The sequence below is a fragment of the Triticum dicoccoides genome, chromosome 1B (assembly GCF_002162155.2).
Source record: "Triticum dicoccoides isolate Atlit2015 ecotype Zavitan chromosome 1B, WEW_v2.0, whole genome shotgun sequence".
In the NCBI taxonomy this organism is placed as follows: Eukaryota; Viridiplantae; Streptophyta; class Magnoliopsida; order Poales; family Poaceae; genus Triticum; species Triticum dicoccoides.
Window position 1 is genome coordinate 65,623,553 of NC_041381.1, and position 19,434 is coordinate 65,642,986.

The 19,434-nt window shown below is 43.6% G+C and overlaps 1 pseudogene; it reads left to right on the plus strand.

The window, feature by feature from the left end:
• The first annotated feature begins 16,269 nt into the window (after positions 1-16,269).
• LOC119350151 lies at positions 16,270-18,431 on the plus strand (annotated as a pseudogene).
• The last annotated feature ends 1,003 nt before the right edge of the window (positions 18,432-19,434 follow it).

Consider the following 19,434-nt stretch of genomic DNA (forward strand, 5'->3'; position numbering starts at 1 on the left):
CCGGTAAAATCCCGATTTCACCCGGAACCATTCCGATGTCCAAACATAGGCTTCCAATATATCAATCTTTATGTTTCGACCATTTCGAGACTCCTCGTCATGTCCGTGATCACATCCGGGACTCCGAACAAACTTCGGTACATCAAAACTTATAAACTCATAATAAAACTGTCATCGAAATGTTAAGCGTGCGGACCCTACGGGTTCGAGAACTATGTAGACATGACCTAGAACCATTCTCGGTCAATAACCAATAGCGGGACCTGGATGCCCATATTGGTTCCTACATATTCTACGAAGATCTTTATCGGTCAAACCGCATAACAACATACGTTGTTCCCTTTGTCATCGGTATGTTACTTGCCCGAGATTTGATCGTCGGTATCCAATACCTAGTTCAATCTCGTTACCGGCAAGTCTCTTTACTCGTTCCGTAATACATCATCTCATAACTAACTCATTAGTCACATGCTTGCAAGGCTTAGGTGATAAGTATTACCGAGAGGGCCCAGAGATACCTCTCCGACAATCGGAGTGACAAATCCTAATCTCGAATTATGCCAACCCAACATGTACCTTCGGAAACACCTGTAGAGCACCTTTATAATCACCCAGTTACGTTGTGACGTTTGGTAGCACACAAAGTGTTCTTCCGGTAAACGGGAGTTGCACAATCTCATAGCTGTAGGAACTTTGTATAAGTCATGAAGAAAGCAATAGCAGTATACTAAACGATCAAGTGCTAAGCTAACGGAATGGGTCATGTCAATCACATTATTATCCTAATGATGTGATCCCATTAATCAAATGACAACACATGCCTATGGTCAGGAAACATGACCATCTTTGATTAATGAGCTAGTCAAGTAGAGGCATACTAGTGACTATATGTTTGTCTATGTATTCACACATGTATCATGTTTCCGGTTAATACAATTCTAGCATGAATAATAAACATTTATCATGATATGAGGAAATAAATAATAACTTTATTATTGCCTCTAGGGCATATTTCCTTCAAGGACCCATAGATACCTCTCCGATATTCGGAGTGACAAATCCTAACCTCGATCTATGCCAACCCAACAAACACCTTCGGAGATACCTGTAGAGCATCTTTATAATCACCCAATTACGTTGTGACGTTTGATAGCACACAAGGCATTCCTACGGTATCCGGGAGTTGCATAATCTCATAATCGAAGGAATATGTATTTGACATGAAGAAAGCAATATCAATAAAACTGAACGATCAATATGGTATGCTAATGGATGGGTCTTGTCCATCATATCATTCTCCTAATGATGTGATCCCGTTCATCAAATGACAACACATGTCTATGATTTGGAAACTTAACCATTGTTGGTTAACGAGCTAGTCTAGTAGAGCCTTACTAGGGACACAGTGTTTTGTCTATGTATCCACACACGTATCAAGTTTCCGGTTAATACAATTCTAGCATGAATAATAAACACGTATCATGATATAAGGAAATATAAAATAACAACTTCATTATTGCCTCTAGGGCATATTTCCTTCATTCCTCTGGGCAGCAGACGGGACGACATCGGCGGGAAGATGCCTGGTTCATTGGAAGGAGGTTTGTCGGCCCCTGGAACTTGGTAGCCTCGGAATCCATGACGTTCAATTGCAAGGCGGTGCACTAAAGGCTAGACGGCAGTGGAGTAAATGGGCTGATGACGCTCTCCCCTGGCATGAACTGATCATGGCCAGTGACCGACGGCGAAATGCGTCTTTCAGACTGCCATGGAGATCACAACTGGAGATGGGCACAAAGCAAACTTTTGGACATTCCACAGGTGGCCAAACCTTTTCGGTCACTACAATGGTCGTCGTCTGATGAGCACATGGGAATATCATACATGACATTTCAGAAAAGTCTACAATTTAGTTGGAAGGAATTGCTAAGCCGAATCAAGCAAGCACATGACCAGGTGAATGCTAACTTAAGTTTACCTAGTAACCTTGATGACACAACTATGCTTTCATTCCCATTGTTGTTGGTTGAACTTAGGTATCACATGGAATAAATCCAACAACCTATGAGCTCTTGAAGCAATCGATTGGAGGAACAAGTTTGGAGAAAACAAGTTTCAAGTGAAGCTGATGCCGTCAGTTTTTACCTCTGATGTTTTGTTTTTCCGCACCCATGTGGTGCAGAGACGGGGCCATAGGTATATGTCAACAGAAGATACATCAAATTATCTTTCCAATGCAAAAAACCTCACATCATTTGGAGTTGTGAGTCAAAAGTACTAGTCATTCTCGTGGAAGGTGTCCAGGCTGTCAGGGCTTCACGAATTTTCGAGGAGCTCTCCAACAACTCCCAAAGTTGGCTGCTTATTCTCCCAAGAAAGCCATGAAAACCTGCTTACTTTTGAAACCATTTTCACACCTAGCTAAGGAGGGTTGTTCCCGCTATAAAACCCCATCTCCCCCATCCTCTTAGAAAACCTTTTGTCAAACCATTCAGCTACAAGCTTATGCAGCAAGACTGCTAGAGAGATCCTTACTACCTTTGCTCTTGTGAATTCATCCGGATTCGCGAGAAGGAGCCTATGGTTCCCCCTAATTCGTGCTCTACAGTTCCAGCCGTTTTGTGTGTGTTAGTCCCGGTTTGTGGTTCTCTGATTGTTTGGACAGCGGGTTGGAGTTCTTGTAGCTTCGGTCAGCCATCCCCAGCGTACGGGTTGCATCCAACCATGGCAGGTATAAAGTTAGTTATCCCTGCTGCTTGCAGCTAGTTATCCCTTTCGATTCGATCCTACGACGTGAAGATCGGGACACCCTCGGGCGTGAACTCGTTCATCGGGTTCCCACCTATCATCGTCTTTCCATTAGGGATGCGATCACCAGCGACCAAGTGGTTGTGTTACGCCAAGGCCAACCCACCTCCGGTGCTACCGTACGAGCTCTGCGAGATGTGGGAGCTGACAAAGAGCATCAACTTCACAGAGGGCCTGCCGTACCGCATCAGGTGGAAGTGGATGACCTCGGGAGAGTACTCGGCGGTGTCTTCTTACATGATGCAATTCCAACCAATGACAAGTCCCTTATCTGGAGTGCGAAGTCAGCCCCAAGAGACAAGGTGTTTGCTTGGATCCTCTTGGGAGGGAAGTGCTTGACGACTGATAACCTGGCAAGGAGACAGGGTCCTCACGACCTGCTCTGCCAGAGTATTGGATGTACTTTTTAGGTGAATGCATCCTCAAAATGCCTTGTGATAGTTCATGCAAGAAAATAAAGTGATCAAATTCCTTTCCTTTTGAAAAACTGCATTTGTGGACATAAACACAAAAGAAAGGAGGTAAGCACCCTCATCCAAATGTGAGCTTCCTGCTGTTTCTACATCTCAGATCTATCATCTCTTTTTCTTTCAAACAGAACAGGGTACCTCTTTTCACCAGAAATAATTGTTAAATATGCATTATTGAGTGCTTCCTTCGATTTATGTAGCTGAAGGACATGGCTGAGAGATTACCACCAGAACATGGAGCTTATGGTTTCAATGAAGCAAAACATGTACATGCTCCAGAACGGTATTGAGGCACATGTTGCTACTTACTCTAGCATGAATGTAAAAATTCACCAAGCAAGGAATGAGTTGCTCAATGCACCTAGTCCGAAAGTGGAGGAATCTCAAATCAAAACAAATTACTAGGCAGTATTAGTGAAAATAGTGAATGGCATCACCCACAGCCTTAGAATTACTAGTCCTCACAGATCGGATCATCCTCATCGAAGAGCCCACATCAATAGTGATGAGATGCTGTCTGCAAGTAGCAGAGCTAATGATAATGTCAGCACAGATGCTAGGTCCCTTCAAAATGCTAAGAACGGCTACAAACCTCGAGGAACAATATCAATTTCTAGGAACCAAGTACAAGTTGAGTGGACCGAGCAGTATGAACCAGGTGTTTACATAACTCTTACGACGGTCTGTGACGGGACTCGGGATCTAAAGATAGTTTGCTTCAGGTATTTAAATTTTTTCTTATCTTGTTTGCTTTCTTCTACCAAATTTGCTTTTCTTTTTTCACATACAAACAACTCATGAAACATTGATGGTTGCAATGCTAGTTGCTTGATTAGTCAGTGGACATGATCTTACCGTTCAGACAACCTATAGCATATGGTATTGGCCACAAGTTACAGCAGTTGTCCACGGTGCAATTGTCACATGGGTCTGATGTATTCCGATGAAACCTTCATGGGAATGGACAATTCTCAATGGAGTCTATGTATAGAGCGTTAATCCGGCCTGATGTGCCAGTTTATAATAATAAGAAGATCTGGAAGATGAAGATACCTCTTAAGAATAAAATCTTTGCATGGTATCTTCGTCGCGGAGTCATTCTTACTAAAAATAACATTATTAAGAGGAATTGCATGGAAGTCCGCAATATGTCTTTTGTCACCATGATGAGACAATAAAACATTTATTCTTTCAATGCAAATTGGCTTGTTCTATATGGTCAGTCATCCAAATAGCTTCTGGCTTGTATCCTCCTTATAGTGTTGCTAATATATTTGGCAACTGGTTACATGAGATTGACCACAGGTTTAGAACTCTTCTCAGGGTGGGAGCGCTTGATGTTATTTGGTCGCTTTGGCTATGTAGAAATGATGTTTTTAACGATAGAAGTACTTCTCTGATGCAGGTTATCTACAGATGTACTGGGACTTTTCTTTATGGTCCTCTCTACAACGCATCGAGAATCGAGACCTATTTACGAAGATGTGTACATGATTGAAGGCTACGGCGAGGGATACTTTACCCAACATGGATGGTAGCATGATCTTAGGATTGACCCCCCTCCGCTTTAGGCGTTATACAGACTCTTTTTGTATTTTGCATTTTTTTTCCTTTTGTGTGAGAGGACCTTATTTGGCTGTGTGCATCTTAGTTATGCAGATGCCAGGTGTAATGCTTAAATCTTTTAAGTAATAAAACGCTCCTTTTCAAAAAAAAATGGGACCAACTTGTAGTTTGTTATCATGTTCTAGAGCACAATTGTTTTCCATATTTAACACTATCAGAAAATTAGAACAACCGGTTATCTTGTTCAGCAGGCTAATTATTACTTTTGCTTCAATGTGTAGCTTAGAGTTGTGTTATACATTCTGCCCTATGCTTCTGCCCAGTAAGATTTCTGACATGCGCACATTTCCTTGCAAAATCTTACTATTTACATTGGCATCTTGCCTCTTTGAAACATTTCTTGTTTGCAGCTGAAGGTGCTTTCGGAAGCATCAGGCTGAAAATTGGTGGAATGAGAACCGCGAGAAAGTGTATGAGAAGTACAACGTGAGGAGCCCCGGACGAGACTTGTCAGGAGCCTTGACCTGGTCGGCCTATTAACGTACCCCGAGGATGACCTGTTGCATGCCAACACCTGTATCTGAATTTGTAAAATACATAAAACTGGTGCCGTGACTTGTCCAAGCGTGGAAATACGATGGCTCCCTCTCTTGTTAGTATGATTAAATTTATACATCAAAATCTCGAACCTTTTTTCCTCATTCCTAGATCAGATCATTCACCTGTCCACCACTGGCTCTGTAGGGGGAATTTCTGTTTGTGATTAACTTGGACCTTTTTTTTGCGGGTAAACTTGGACCCATTGAAGCTAGACTCGTACCAAAACCACCAATTCTCCTCCTCAGTTACCCTGCCCTGCCACGCAACATCGCACAAAATTATGATCACCAATGTGTATGCCCCGTCAACATGAGCACAAAAACAAAGTTTCCTAGTCGAGCTCGCCCCCGGTCAATCCACATCCACACCCTGGTTACTAGTTGGCGACTAATCCCATAGGCTTTGCTCACAAGAAAAACAAGGACACCTTCCACCGATCCGCGGCCAATTAATTTAATGAAACAATAGATGACATAGCCTTGCTCGAACTGCCACTAAGAGATAGACGTTACACTTGGTCTAATAATTGATCGTATCCAACTCTTGAATGTATCGACAATGCCTTCTTCAATCAGCTTTCCCTACCTCCCAAATCCTCTCTTTCCTTTTTTTCTCGAATATGCACGAGTGTGCGTATCATATATTAAAGAAGAAAAGGCATAGAAAGCCTCAACCAGTCAATTACAAGTGTGGGGATTTCTCACACCCATATGTACAACACCACCCCACCTACTACACATTAGACTACTCGTCCCCACTAATCCACCTCACTAAACCGGCAAGCACGAATTCGGTGTTTCCTTTTATAAGTCCAGAACGCGCCCAAATCCTTCCTTCCGCCTCAATTTTCCGCATTAGCCGGCCAGTCGATGGCAAGACACCGTCAAACACCACTGCGTTCCTATGCTTCCACAACTCCCACAATGTCAGTAGCAGGAAAGCATGCAGGTCTTTTCTGGCCATGGTAGTTAGCCCTTGCTTCGTACACAACCAAGGTTGTAAAGCATCCTGCGAGGTTGGTGTCCACTCTGGTTTCCCCAACGCAGTACAAACCGCCGCCCGGATTGTCCTGGCAAAGACGCATGTTAGTAGCACATGGTCTATTGTTTCCTCCTGCTGGTCACAAAGCGGACACTTGTCTTGATGCGGCAACCCTCTCCTAGCAAGCCGGTCTGACGTCCAACATCTGTTACATAATGCAAGCCACGTGAAGAATTTGCATTGTGATGGAGCGCTTGATTTCCAACTTAACTTCGCAGTGGGTATCACCTCCCGGCCCCAAAACTTGGCACATATGCCGATCGCACTGAGAATTCTCCATTTGCCTCCCATGACCAAGCCAATATGTCCGGGCCATTCTCTGTCGGCTCCCGGGCCTGCACTCTCTGCCAAAGCTCCAAGTACTGTTGTAGCGTCTCTGTGCCAAGATCGGGGTTGATGCAATCCGCCCATGCACCGTTGGCCACCACCTGACCGAGTCGGCTCGTCCGCCTAACACGGCTCGGAACCATGTCGTAAATGGCCGGTGCAATTTCCAGTATCCGCCTTCCTTCTAGCCATCTTTCTTCCCAAAGGAGCGTGTCCAATCCATTGTGTGGCGTGCACCTTGTTGCCGCTTGAAAGATTCTCATCGAGTCATCTGGCACTTTGATCTAAAACTCACTCCATGGTCTACTGGTGTCGGTCCCTTGTAGCCACGGCCATCTGGCTTGCATTGCCAAATTCATCCACCTCAGGTTAGGCAGCCCTAGGCCTTCTACCCATTTGGGGGCACACACAGCGTCCCATGCAACCGCACAATTGCCACCATTTGCTTCCGCTTTCCGACACCACAAGAACCCTTGACACACCTTATCATGGCTTTGACCGTTTTGGTAGGAAGATCCAACGCCATCATCGCATGTACGGTCATCGCGCATAGGACAGAATGCACCAATGTAATCCTACCACTCTTGGGCATAATAGAAGCCTTCCATTTCGGCAGTTGATTCGCCATCTGATCCACCAGATACTGTAACTGTGTCGCTGATTGCTTTCTTATGGACAAAGGCAGCCCAAGATAGCGCACCGGGAATGATCCCACCGGGCAACCAAGCTCCTCACTTGCCATAGTGATGCATTGTTCTGAACATCGTATTGGTAGCGCAACTGATTTCCTCATGTTTATGTGCAATCCCGATGCCTCACCAAAAAGATCAAAGATGCTTTTGCAGATAGCAAGATCCATTGGCTCTGGCTTGTTAAACAAGACTACATCATCCGCGAAAAATGAGAGCCTTTTCTTCATGCCTGCTGTCGCCAATGGCCGCAAAAAACCTCTGTTGGCGGCCCATTCAAACAGCCTTTGTAGTGGTTCCATGGTGAGGATAAAGAGCATCGGGGAAATGGGATCTCCCTGTCGCAGTCCCTTGTAGTTGTAAATTGTGCCTCCCGGATCTCCATTCAACATTATCCTTGTGGTGGAAGTAGCTAGAATATCACACACCCATGACCGCCATCTTGGACCAAAACCAAACTGCTCCAAAACTTCCAACAGAAACGCCCATTGTACCGAGTCAAACACTTTAGAAATGTCAAGCTTCAAGAGGACAGCGGGATTCTTCAGAGCATGCAAACGACGAGCCATGCTCTGAACCAACATGAAGTTGTCATGTAACGATCTCCCTTTAACAAATGCACTTTGATGATTTCCAACCAGATTCGGCAGCTCCACCACAAGCCTAGAGGCAAGTACCTTCTCAAAAATCTTAACAACCCCAAGAACAAGATTTATTGGCCGAAAGTCTCCCACATCCAACGCCCCATCCTTCTTAGGCAGGAGGGCAACAAGAGATTTACTGATCGTTGCCATACCTCTCACATCTCCATTATAGAAGCATGCCATAGCTGCCATGAAGTCCTCCCGAATGATATGCCAACACGTGGAATAGAAACGCCCCGTGAACCCGTCCGGCCCTGGTGCTCTTACCGCCTTTTCAGATTTGAAAATCTATGGACCTCTTACAAAGCCCGTAACACCACTCTGTCCAACATCTGGCAAGATTCAGCCCAGCCCGCCAACTCCGGCTCCGTGTCATTCACCACTAGGCCACCTCCGCCAGCCCATCGCTTCTTGGGCTGAGCTGGAAGGTCAACCCCTTGACATACGCTAGTATAAATACTACGACTGCTTTGAAAAGTAAGTATAGTATATTTACGCCGTTGTGCCTTCTTGAATTAGGATTGATTTCGGGTACTCCCTCTATTTCTCTCCCTATAATAATAAAACACGGATTGGGTTTTCGGGTTCACCGTCACAATACGCTTCTTCTCATGAATTTACGCTTTTCGTTTAAATTTAAAACATATAAGCAAGGTGGTACTAATATTGCCATCGGTATAGAAAACGACTCGAATCGCTACTTTGTGCTACATCGTCCATCCTACTTCGTACGCCAGCCATACTGGGCCGATATGGTGATGGGCTTCCTCCCAAGCTTCATTGGATTACGATCCAAAAAAATAGCAGCTCCGTTAGAGGAAAAACAGAGGAGGGGGAGGGGCGGCGCTCATAGCGAGCTGCAGCTGGGGTCCATGGGAGGAGCTCGGGCTCCTCGGTGGCCGCCTGCTGCGTGGATTGGTTTGGGCGCACCGGGTCAAGGCCGGCCTTCGGTGGGGCGCAGTGCGAGCTCTCTGCTCGGGCCAGGAGGCGGCTCAATGAAGAGGAGATGGGGCGCGGCGCTCCCCTCCTGTTGCGGCGCACGAGGGAAGGAGGAGGGGGGCGACAGAAAGGAAACGGGGAAGTGGAGGAAAGGGGGCAACAGAGGCGTCGGAGTTGGAGGGGGGGGCGGAGAGCCAGCGGGCGGCAGAGGCACCATGGTCCGCCGGCTGCAGGCAAGACGGGAGGCCCGCTGGAGGATGAGTGCGATTGTGTGTGAGGCGACCTGCTATAGGGGCGTGCATGCGGCGCACGGGCAGGGTGGTTCGGCGAGGCATCGAGCAACATGATGGGTGTGGGCGGGGCACGCTGCCCGGGCGTGAGGAGGGGCAGTAGGGAGGCGTGGAGGAGGACGCGGCGGCCATCCATGGCAACTTAAGTCGATGTAGGAGGACGAAGAGGAGCTTGCAAGGGCCAGCGGCGCCGGCAGGCTCAAGCTCTCTGTAGAGGAGAGAGAGAGAGAAGATGAGAGGAACAAGGCAGAGTGTGCACAGTACGTGTATGCGTACATGGATTTCATACGTAGCTAACAAACTCACGTATGCACAGTAAGTACACACTCATGCACTGTACGACCGCCATCGACGAGGAGCTGGTTCCGCCGGCCACGGCGACGTCTTGACGCACGGCCGCTGTCGAAGAGTAGTCCCTTTCTGAATTTTACATGACAATTTCTGCAGCTACGTGGGATTTGTTCATGACCATCAGCATGAATTTCTACTGGAGCATCAACACTCAGAACAATATGTATGCATGCAGAGAACAATTATACAAAGATGTGTGTGTCAGTCTGTCTATCATACAATTCTAAACACTGCATGCATGTATTTGTTTATGGATCATTTACTGTTCACAAGTTATTATGGTCTCTAGATAAGCTTAATGTAATTTCACATGAGACAATCATCATGCACATATCAAAAGAATATTAGTTTGGATGGGCATGAGATGACTGAATGCTTGTCACCGTATCAATCGTGAGACAAGATAAGCTATCCTAAGGAACTTTGTGCCTTATCTGCTTGGAATATAGGAAGTGCGTATACCTTTTGTCTTCTTCTGAACCTACATTTATGAACCAAATATGTTCACTACAATTTCAGGTGCATGTATGCTTAGGAAGACACAACATATATACATAGTTTAGTTTTGTTGTTGTTCAATTCTATTTAACAGATGTAGACCAACACACAAGTTTGAATTATTTCACAGACACTTTTCTATTAAGAATTGTTTGCCATTAATTTTTCTTCCTATTGATTTATTTTCTCGTTAGCATCCATCACCCATCATTGCCCCGTGATGTGACTCGCTTTCCCAAATGCACAAACAAAGAAATGCCTTGCATGTACTGCAAAATTTACTTCCATTCAGTGCCAACACATGATCTTCTTACAATATGTGAACAACAGATTAGAATTTTATTCCTTGGGTTCAGATGTGGCATTTGCTCATTTGATTTTGGATTAAATTTGCGAGCGAGCTATTTTATTTAGAATGCACTTTAATAAAATGAAGTATCGTTCCAAGAGGTTAATTAGTGTGGAATGAAAGTACCTAACGAATGTAGTGCAAAAGAATTTGTCAAAAAAAATCAATAGGATTAATTCACTCATACAATAAAAGCACCTAGAAAAAATATCATATGGAATCAACCCTCTGAATTTTCAGTGAAAAGATTTTGGATCAAAGATACCGGAAGGTGGAATAGAGAAACCACCATAGCCACAATTATTATCGAAAGTGGTTGATATTTGTTATGAACTATTTCGACTACAAATAATAGGAAATAGGCCAAACATTTACTAGACTCGGAGAGGATGGGGCGTGCAATGGTGTTGTAATAGGCAGACGCCGAAGTAGATGGTGGCATATTGACCCGCTTACATATATTGTTTTTCTCCCGTTGCAACGCACGGGACAAATGCTTATAAAAGATCATATCTTGTAAACCGTTACTCCAATTTAAATTATTATATATGAATGTTGATTAGAAAAATGTGGAAAAGTTGATTATGATGTAGTTTTAATTAGTAGCGCACAATCGGTCTATTTAAGGTGTACTTTTAATCAATAGCGATGTGTACAATTTGAATATGATTTTATTATACTTATTTAACATTTTTAAAATTCTATTTTATGGTGTAATTTTAATCAGTAGCGCACAATCGGTCTTTTTTCCATACTGATGCCGATCCGAAATGAACATCTTATCAAAATCAGATTGAAGACAAAGGAAACCAGCAATAACCACACATGCATGCCTCGACAAAACATTGCATGGAAGATGCCATGTTGGGGCCTTGAATCATGATTATTTGGTTAGGGTGTATCGTATTGTTTTCTCCCGTTGCAACGCACGGGCTCTTTTCCTAGTTTATATACAAGACCATAAACTCAAACTACAGGTACCAAGGTAAAATGTAATACATATTTTGCAATCCAACTTTTTTTCGTTTATTGGAATCATTAATACTCCCTCTGTTCCTAAATATAAGTCTTTGTAGAGATTTCACTAGGTGGACTACATACGGAGCAAAATGAATGGATCTAAACTTAAAATGCATCTATATACATCCGTATGCGGTTTATAATGGAATCTCTACAAAGACTTACATTTAGGAACGGAGGGAGTACACCGCATGCATGCAAGAAAACTGAGTGGAGGAAGTAGCTAAGTGTCATGATGAGTGCATGCATGCAAGTATTAAACAAGTCGTTAGTATGAGAAAACATCATTAATTTTGTCACGATTACTGTTAATGGCCTTGTATAGATGCAAAATGTATATTTCATAGTGGCCTTGTATAAGTAAATGGAGGGAGTACCCTGCAATGTTATGAGCACTAGAAGAACGCCTGTGCGTTGCAACGGGGCCACATTAACTTTAAGAGTTCAATATTACGACATTGGCAACCTTTTTTACCATCTAATCCTCACACACACACACACTCCCCCTCCCTCTTCCTCACTCACTCTCTCTCTCTCTCTCTCTCTCTCTCTCTCTCTCTCTAACACACACACACATAGACTATTCTCCCCGCCAATAAGACTTACTCAATTGGCAATAATGTGTGGACTTGTGGTGAGCTTGACTGAACTAATGGATAGTGTGATATATTCCCCGTTTTAGCACAATACACATGCAGGCCATCAACTGGGGAAAACGGTTGATTGGGTGTGAACTTCGGATCGTGCGAGAATCGCTCAGCCGTGATTTCTGCGTGAGATTTAATAGCCTCTGCCTATAATCACGCACCATGATCCTATGTTGCCGTTTTCTTTGTTGAAGCATATGTTCAGGTCCACCTGCCGCCACGTGATTCTCTGTCTCCCATTGCTCTCTCCGTAACAACCTTTCCTTATCGTCTGCGTCTTTATCGAGAGTAAAGGATTAGCAAGGTCAGCTCAGGAGTTAGTTGGGTTACTGGCCGCACCTGCCTGTGTATATCTTGTATAAATGTATACCTCTATAGCTGAATATGACTGCTTTCAGTCATGTTGATGTGTTCACTTTCTGCACTTCTATTCAGTCGAACAGGAAATAGGAAGTACAAGAGAAACATGGCTTGATCCGAAAATCACGGCACCATTTGACAACAAACTGAATGTCATGTTTTTTTCATGGTTAATCCGCTAATTATAGCAAGGCCCGAACACAAAAAAACATGGGCTCATGAAAAAAACTGCTACGGAAGGGTCATGGCTAACAGCCGCGCACTTGCCGCGGCACATCACCGACCTCATCGCTGGCGCTCCCGCATGTCCACCACCTCGCCACAGCACCCGCACATGCAGCCCACCTCACCGCTGCCCCAGCACGTTGATGCCGGTGGTGGTTGGCCGGTCCAAATGGTGGCTCGATGAGGGACCGAACCAACCCGGACCGTGTCGCCTTGGTAGCGTCGCCGAGTTCCAGGGTGGTCACCCGGGGACCGATGGTGAAGACGGCGGGCAGGACGAAGGGCAGCTTCTTGGAGCTCTACCAATACCCACGCCTTCTTCACCAGCGTTAAGTCCTCGATGCCCCAGCCGGTGATGGCCAGGTACTACGACGCGTACGCGGCGATGAAGCTCGCCGTTGACTGTTCTGCCGGCTGTACCGTTAGGTTTTCTTTCCTTCTTACCTACATAGGACATAGGAGTATTGACCGATCAAAGGAAATAAATAGAACCTGTTAGTACATATAGCAAAAATGCCCGTGCGATGCAACTGACCTATCAAACTTGTTTTACGTGATCTCGGTTTATGTAATCAATTAATTACGTGATCTCTGTTGTATGTTCTTTCTCTATTCCAAAATTCCACTCACGCGAGTAAGAAGTATTTCACTGTCTTATGCAAGTAGTTCAGTGCATACATATGCTACTTGTTTGTAATTGCAACCCGAATAGAGTAAAAAAAATCGGTTCGGTGCATGGATGGATTGATGGGAACACACTGTCTAATGAAAAGGATAAGAATCACATTGGCATGCATAGGTGATTTGAAATTTTAAAAATATAGCATCTACATCTGCGCATCATGAGGAACAATTCCAAAGAAAAAAATTGATCCAGTCAAGTGTATCTTTGGATATTTCATTATCCACTTAGGCCATATTAGTATTACTTCCCACGTGGTGCACATCATCCTGATGCATGGGTGTGCCTCGGTCCTTACATTGCAAATGTTATTATTGCAGGAAGAGCACACATTCATAAGCTAACGGTTTCACAATGCGTTCTTGCTGATAGTAATTGAACCAAATGAAACGATGGACAAGCAGATTGATTAAGGAACTCTAGGTAATACTTCATGCCGTAAGCATTGGCTCAAAAAGTCAATTTGTAAGTAACAAAAAAAGGCCTAGAAGAATAGTTCTACCTAAATAAAGTTTACTGCTGCACATGAGCAGATCCACACAACGCAGAGGGGGCGTGGAGCAGGCCGGTAACCAGGGGAAGGAGCAGAGTAGAAGATTTACACCGCCATCTCCATTGGATATGGTGTCTCCGCCGCATCTATGGAGGCGTCGCGGCTCCGCCTCGGATGGTGCTCGTGGCTATGGTGTAGAGGAGGGGTGATGCATGGGCGAAGAGGCAGGCGGTGCTTGTGGCCAAAAAAGTGGGTCGTTCGAGCTGCGGGAGGAAGGAGGGGATCGCCGGGAGGCGGCGAGATCGGTGGGCGGCGGCGGCGGCGCCCAGGTAGGGAAGTCGAGGTAGGACGCTGTGTTTTTTTAGGGGAATTGTTTGTGAAAATAACGTGCGACGACGACTTAGCGAGCGGATCCCCTTAAAAAAACATACCGAGCAGATTCCCTTAAAACTGGTAGGAATGGATATGATTAATGACGTTGATAAATAGTGGTGAATGTTGGCCTAATTTACTATCATCATGCATGGAAACGAATCATCAAGAAAAAGAATACTTCCTATTACTACACGCATAGAAAGCTTCCTAATCTCTGCTACCAAACCGTTTCTGCCCAAACAAGGAAGGAAAGTTATGGACGTGTTTCGGAAGAAAACAAACGTTATGAAGATTAATTAATTTAGATTTGATCTTTAGATATTGATTGTGATTGATTCTTTTACATAAAGACATTACTAAATAATTTGCGTCAGTATGGAAAGTTCTGATCCGTTCAGTTTTTTTTCGTTGTGTGAGAGGGTAAAGTGAAAATAAACGGATGAAGTGGGGGAGGCGACGAAAAAAATCTACGGCGGTTAACCTACGAAAAAAACCCGGAAGAAAGTGGTGGGACGAAAATTGACCGGCGGAGACTACCAACTGCTCCATTAGGAGTAAAGATTTGTTTTGGAGAAGTGATTACTCTTAAAGGAAAATAATCCATTACCTTATTTGCATATGATCAAATTTTAAATACATACCATTAACTTCGTCCTTCAATGCCAGTCTCTTGAAGAATTCTTTTATCCTCTCGGTAGTCCTACCATATATGTTTCTTACATCTAGGTTTTTCCTTTAATTTGCTCTCCATAATCCTACCGTATGATCAAGTTTTCAATGCTCCACACTATTTGTTTCTTAAGCTGGAAATTGTCCTGTATAGTCAATTAATTAATACCTTGGCTCTATAATCTTTTTACATGACTAAAGTTTTTAATGCCCTCACTAATCTCCACTTTTCCGATAGGCGACAAGGTTCTCCGCATTATTTAAAGAGACGAGTCCATGGCAGAATTGCAGAAGGCAGACCACACCAGCACCTCGAAATGAAGAGACGTACTCGATCACCAAGTTGTGTTGTTAGTTGTGCTACTCGCCAATGCAATCCTGGGAGGATGTTCTTTTTTTTTTTAGAGAAAAGGCCATAGCCCGACTTTATAAATAAAGCCACATGGCAGAGTCACAAGCCCAAACACCAACATGGGGACGAAGCCATCAATAGTTCACGCTATCAGAACCAGGAACCAGGAGCACGAAAGTATGAGGGATACATGGCAACCTGCCAGACACGGCACGCAGGCCGGACAGAAGAAAAGACGAAGCCAACATCGAAGACGAAGAACCACCGACAGGCTAGATCAGACTTCAGGACCCTGCCCAGAGAGAGATGACGCCGAGGCCCGAATTTTAGAGACGAGCAAGTCCAGCGCTCCCCGGTCGTCTTCTTTAGTCAATGATCTCCACTGCTGCAAGAAGATACATGATTTGAAAAGAGAGTCAGCAGCCTTAGTAGGAAAAACATGGTCGATCGTAAATTTGTTCCTAATCGTCCACAACGACCAACAAATCGCACCTAGGCCAACCCAGAAAACCCTCTTAATTAGTTACCCCAACCAACGACTTGGCAAGGTTTCTCAGCTCAGGAAAAAAGGAGGGGTTCCAAGTAACCTAGAGCCAGGATCGGACACAACTCCAGACCAGCTTAGCAAGCACGCAATGAAAAAAGATATGATTCGTGTCCTCCAAGGCACCACAGAGAGCACAAAACTCCGAGCCCGGCCCGTTTCGCTTACGAATTTGGTCAGCCGCGGGGAGACGGCCTCTAAAGGCCTGCCAGAGGAAGATTTTAATTTTTGAAGGAACTCTGGACCGCCAAATGCAAGAGAACCTGTTATGAATTTGGTCAGCCGCGGGGAGACGTCCTCTGAAGGCCTGCCAGAGGATGTTTTTCTTTTATGGGTTCCCTAGAAGTATGGCCGCCCTTTCATGGTGACCTAGAATTTCTCCAGCCAGGTGTAGAGCTCGCATCAAGCGGAAATGCCACAAGCTCTTATGTGAGTAATACATCTGTCACGTACTTTCTCCGTCCGGAATTAGGTGTCGCTGAAATGAATGCATCTAGACATATTTTAGTGCTAGATACATCCGTTTGAGCGAACTAATTCGGGACGGAAAGACTACTAATTCCTTTTGCTTACCACTTACATCCTGGATGAATTTGCTTATACTGATACTGTTTTTCTTTTTGTTAGGTGACTCATCATATTATGGTGTAGAGGCTACACTAGACGTGTATGGCTTTACTTTACAATCTGACCAAATAACGGAGGGTGGCATCTGGATTACCAGCTTAGGAAATGGCCAAAAAATATCCGGCCAATGGAATTCAAATTGGATGGCACGTGAGTTACATTTTGTTATGGTTTGTAGGCTTGTAGCACATATATATACAAAATTATTTTAATACTTACTATTGGTTTTTCATTGTGTGTGATGATGCACACACTGGCCTTCCAAAGAAACTGTTCATGTTCTCTTCTGGATTCCACGGTTTATTATGCCCGTACTGACCATGTTTAGTAACCAAATAGATGTATAAGCCATTGTTGCAGGTTGAGCTAACAACTACTAGTAGTATTAAATAATGAACGTTTGACACCATTGTTAACACTACTATAATTTTTGCAGCCTTGTACAAGGATTCACTTACTCATTTCTACGTGGCATGGGGTGTAAGTTTTCTCATTGTGTGCTTCAAAAAATGACAGGCGTATCTCAAAGTTTTTAGTTTGTACAACCGTGAAGTTCGGTATGAGATCTTACTGTTCCACAACATGAATTTAGTGTCTTGTGGTGCAATGTGGTATACTCTTGCATTTTAAAATCAACAATAACTTTATTTCTTAATATATATACCATAAAACAATAACTTTATTATGTTTCATTTTTTTTGAAAAGGGGTGTACCCCAGTCTTATTTTGTTCATATTGTAGGTAAAACTTTATTTATTAGTACCTTAAAAACCTGTGCATGTTGAAATGTGAGTGCTATTCTGAACTTGTTAATGAGCTTTCTTGTTACAATGGCAGGCTAGCGGATCGCCTAACAAGCAATGGCTTTCGAAAGACATCATCCAACATAGCTCCAGGTGATGTCATCAATCCAGTTTCAAGTATCAATGGCACCAAACAATACATCACACTAAGGTTATTCAAGGTATATATTAACTCCCAAATGCTACATTTTTTTGCAAGCTCCTTACGTTGTTACTTATTGGGGGCAGTGGAGGAGGGATTGCATTATTGCTTTTGATTTTGGTTTGCTTTCTAGTTTGAACTTGTTGGAGCCAAACAAGTTCACATTGACTTGGGCTGGAACATATGACACCACCAATCCATATTTTCATGGTGGTTTTATTGAAGTGTGCATATTAATGATAATCAACTAGTATTAAACAGTATTTCTTAGGAAATGCTTCATAATAAGTAAAACTAAAAATGGTTTCGGGCATATCTATGGTAACACTACACTTATAACAGAATTTTGTTTGATAAAAAGTGACAATGGTCATCCAAAGACGGGTGGGAGGGGGGGGGGTATCACTAGACATTTATTTATGTTAGGAAACTAACTGCTTATGAACAATGGGCACATGGCTTACTACATCCAGAAATCCATATGTTTTTCTGCATGAACAATGGGTTGTGTCTTGTCATTATTTACATCAGTCGATGCATCTATTTGTTGTCCATGGTTGCAGGATAAATCATCTGGCGATTGGCAAGTACATTATGGATTAAATGGTTCCCCGAAACCAGTTGGTTACTTTCCAAAATCGTTGATTCCTGCAATGATAGATAGCCCAGTTCTACTTCGATTTGGTGGCTATGCAGCTCGCAGCAAACCATCACCAAGTCCTCCAATGGGCAATGGGCATGTTCCATTGAGCGGCCCCGCTGCATCCGTCAGTAACCTCAAGCTTATAGATGCCGATGGCATTGACACCATTGCCAACACGGATCTGCCATTCTATGTAACTCGTCAAGATTGTTGTCCTATTTCTTACATTGATTCTGGCCGGTTCTTCTATGGTGGACCAGGTTGTGTTGATAACTAGGAATATGCCAGATATTTACGTCCATCTATAACGAATTAAGAAATAAAGTTTCATATCCTGTAATTAAGGTTTCTTCTCCTGAGACTTTAGTTAGTTGTTCTTTTGTATTAATGTTACAAAAATAGTTAGTCCTCTATATCTGCTTCAAATATTACATTTGGGATCCTGAAAATTGGTTGCAACTTGCAAGCCACTAATGGTTTTTTACCACTCACCAGCGTTTGCAATTTATCCTTGTACCGAAGAACATGAAAGAGATAGTAAAGCACAGAGCCCATTTGAATTCGAGGAAAAGAAAATTTACCATTCATAAAATAAAGCATGGGAACCCTTTTTTTCATGAGTAGCACATGGGATTTCCACATTGGACCATTTGTTCAGGACGCTTTGGTATCTACTCTCTACCAGACACCGCGACGATCAAGACCTGAACCTATGAGAGTGATCGTCGTGATGAAGGCCGCAATGGAGTAAACTATCTTTTGGCCTGATCGGTTCCTTCAGGTTCAGGGTACCTCACTAAAGATGGCGGCCCTTTTGTTGTTCAAACTTTCCTACAAAATAAGTGTCTCTGTAAAATCTGCTATGATGAATGAAGCTTGGATGAGGAAAATTCAGTATCTCACAGGCTGAGTCCAGAGGAGGAGTTGGATCAGCTCCTGGATGGCAAACTGGCAATAATTCCGGGAAGCCACCTTACGATGTATACTTGCCAATGTACTTTTGCAGGGTACAACTACGAGGGCGGAGTTAAACAAATATTTACAGGTCCTAATCCTTTTGAACTTTGGCTTGCCTTGTTTTAGCTCCTAGTGACCATGTTTGCCATCAGATTACAAATAAAGGAGTTAAATGGCTACAGCAACTAGCAAGAGCAATATGAATTTGCAGATTCATATTGTAACTCCTCTGATTAGTAGAATCATAACATGCATTGCAAAGTCACTGGACTAATGATATAAAATAAAAACTTCACCATGATAACAAAAATGAAAGCATAATA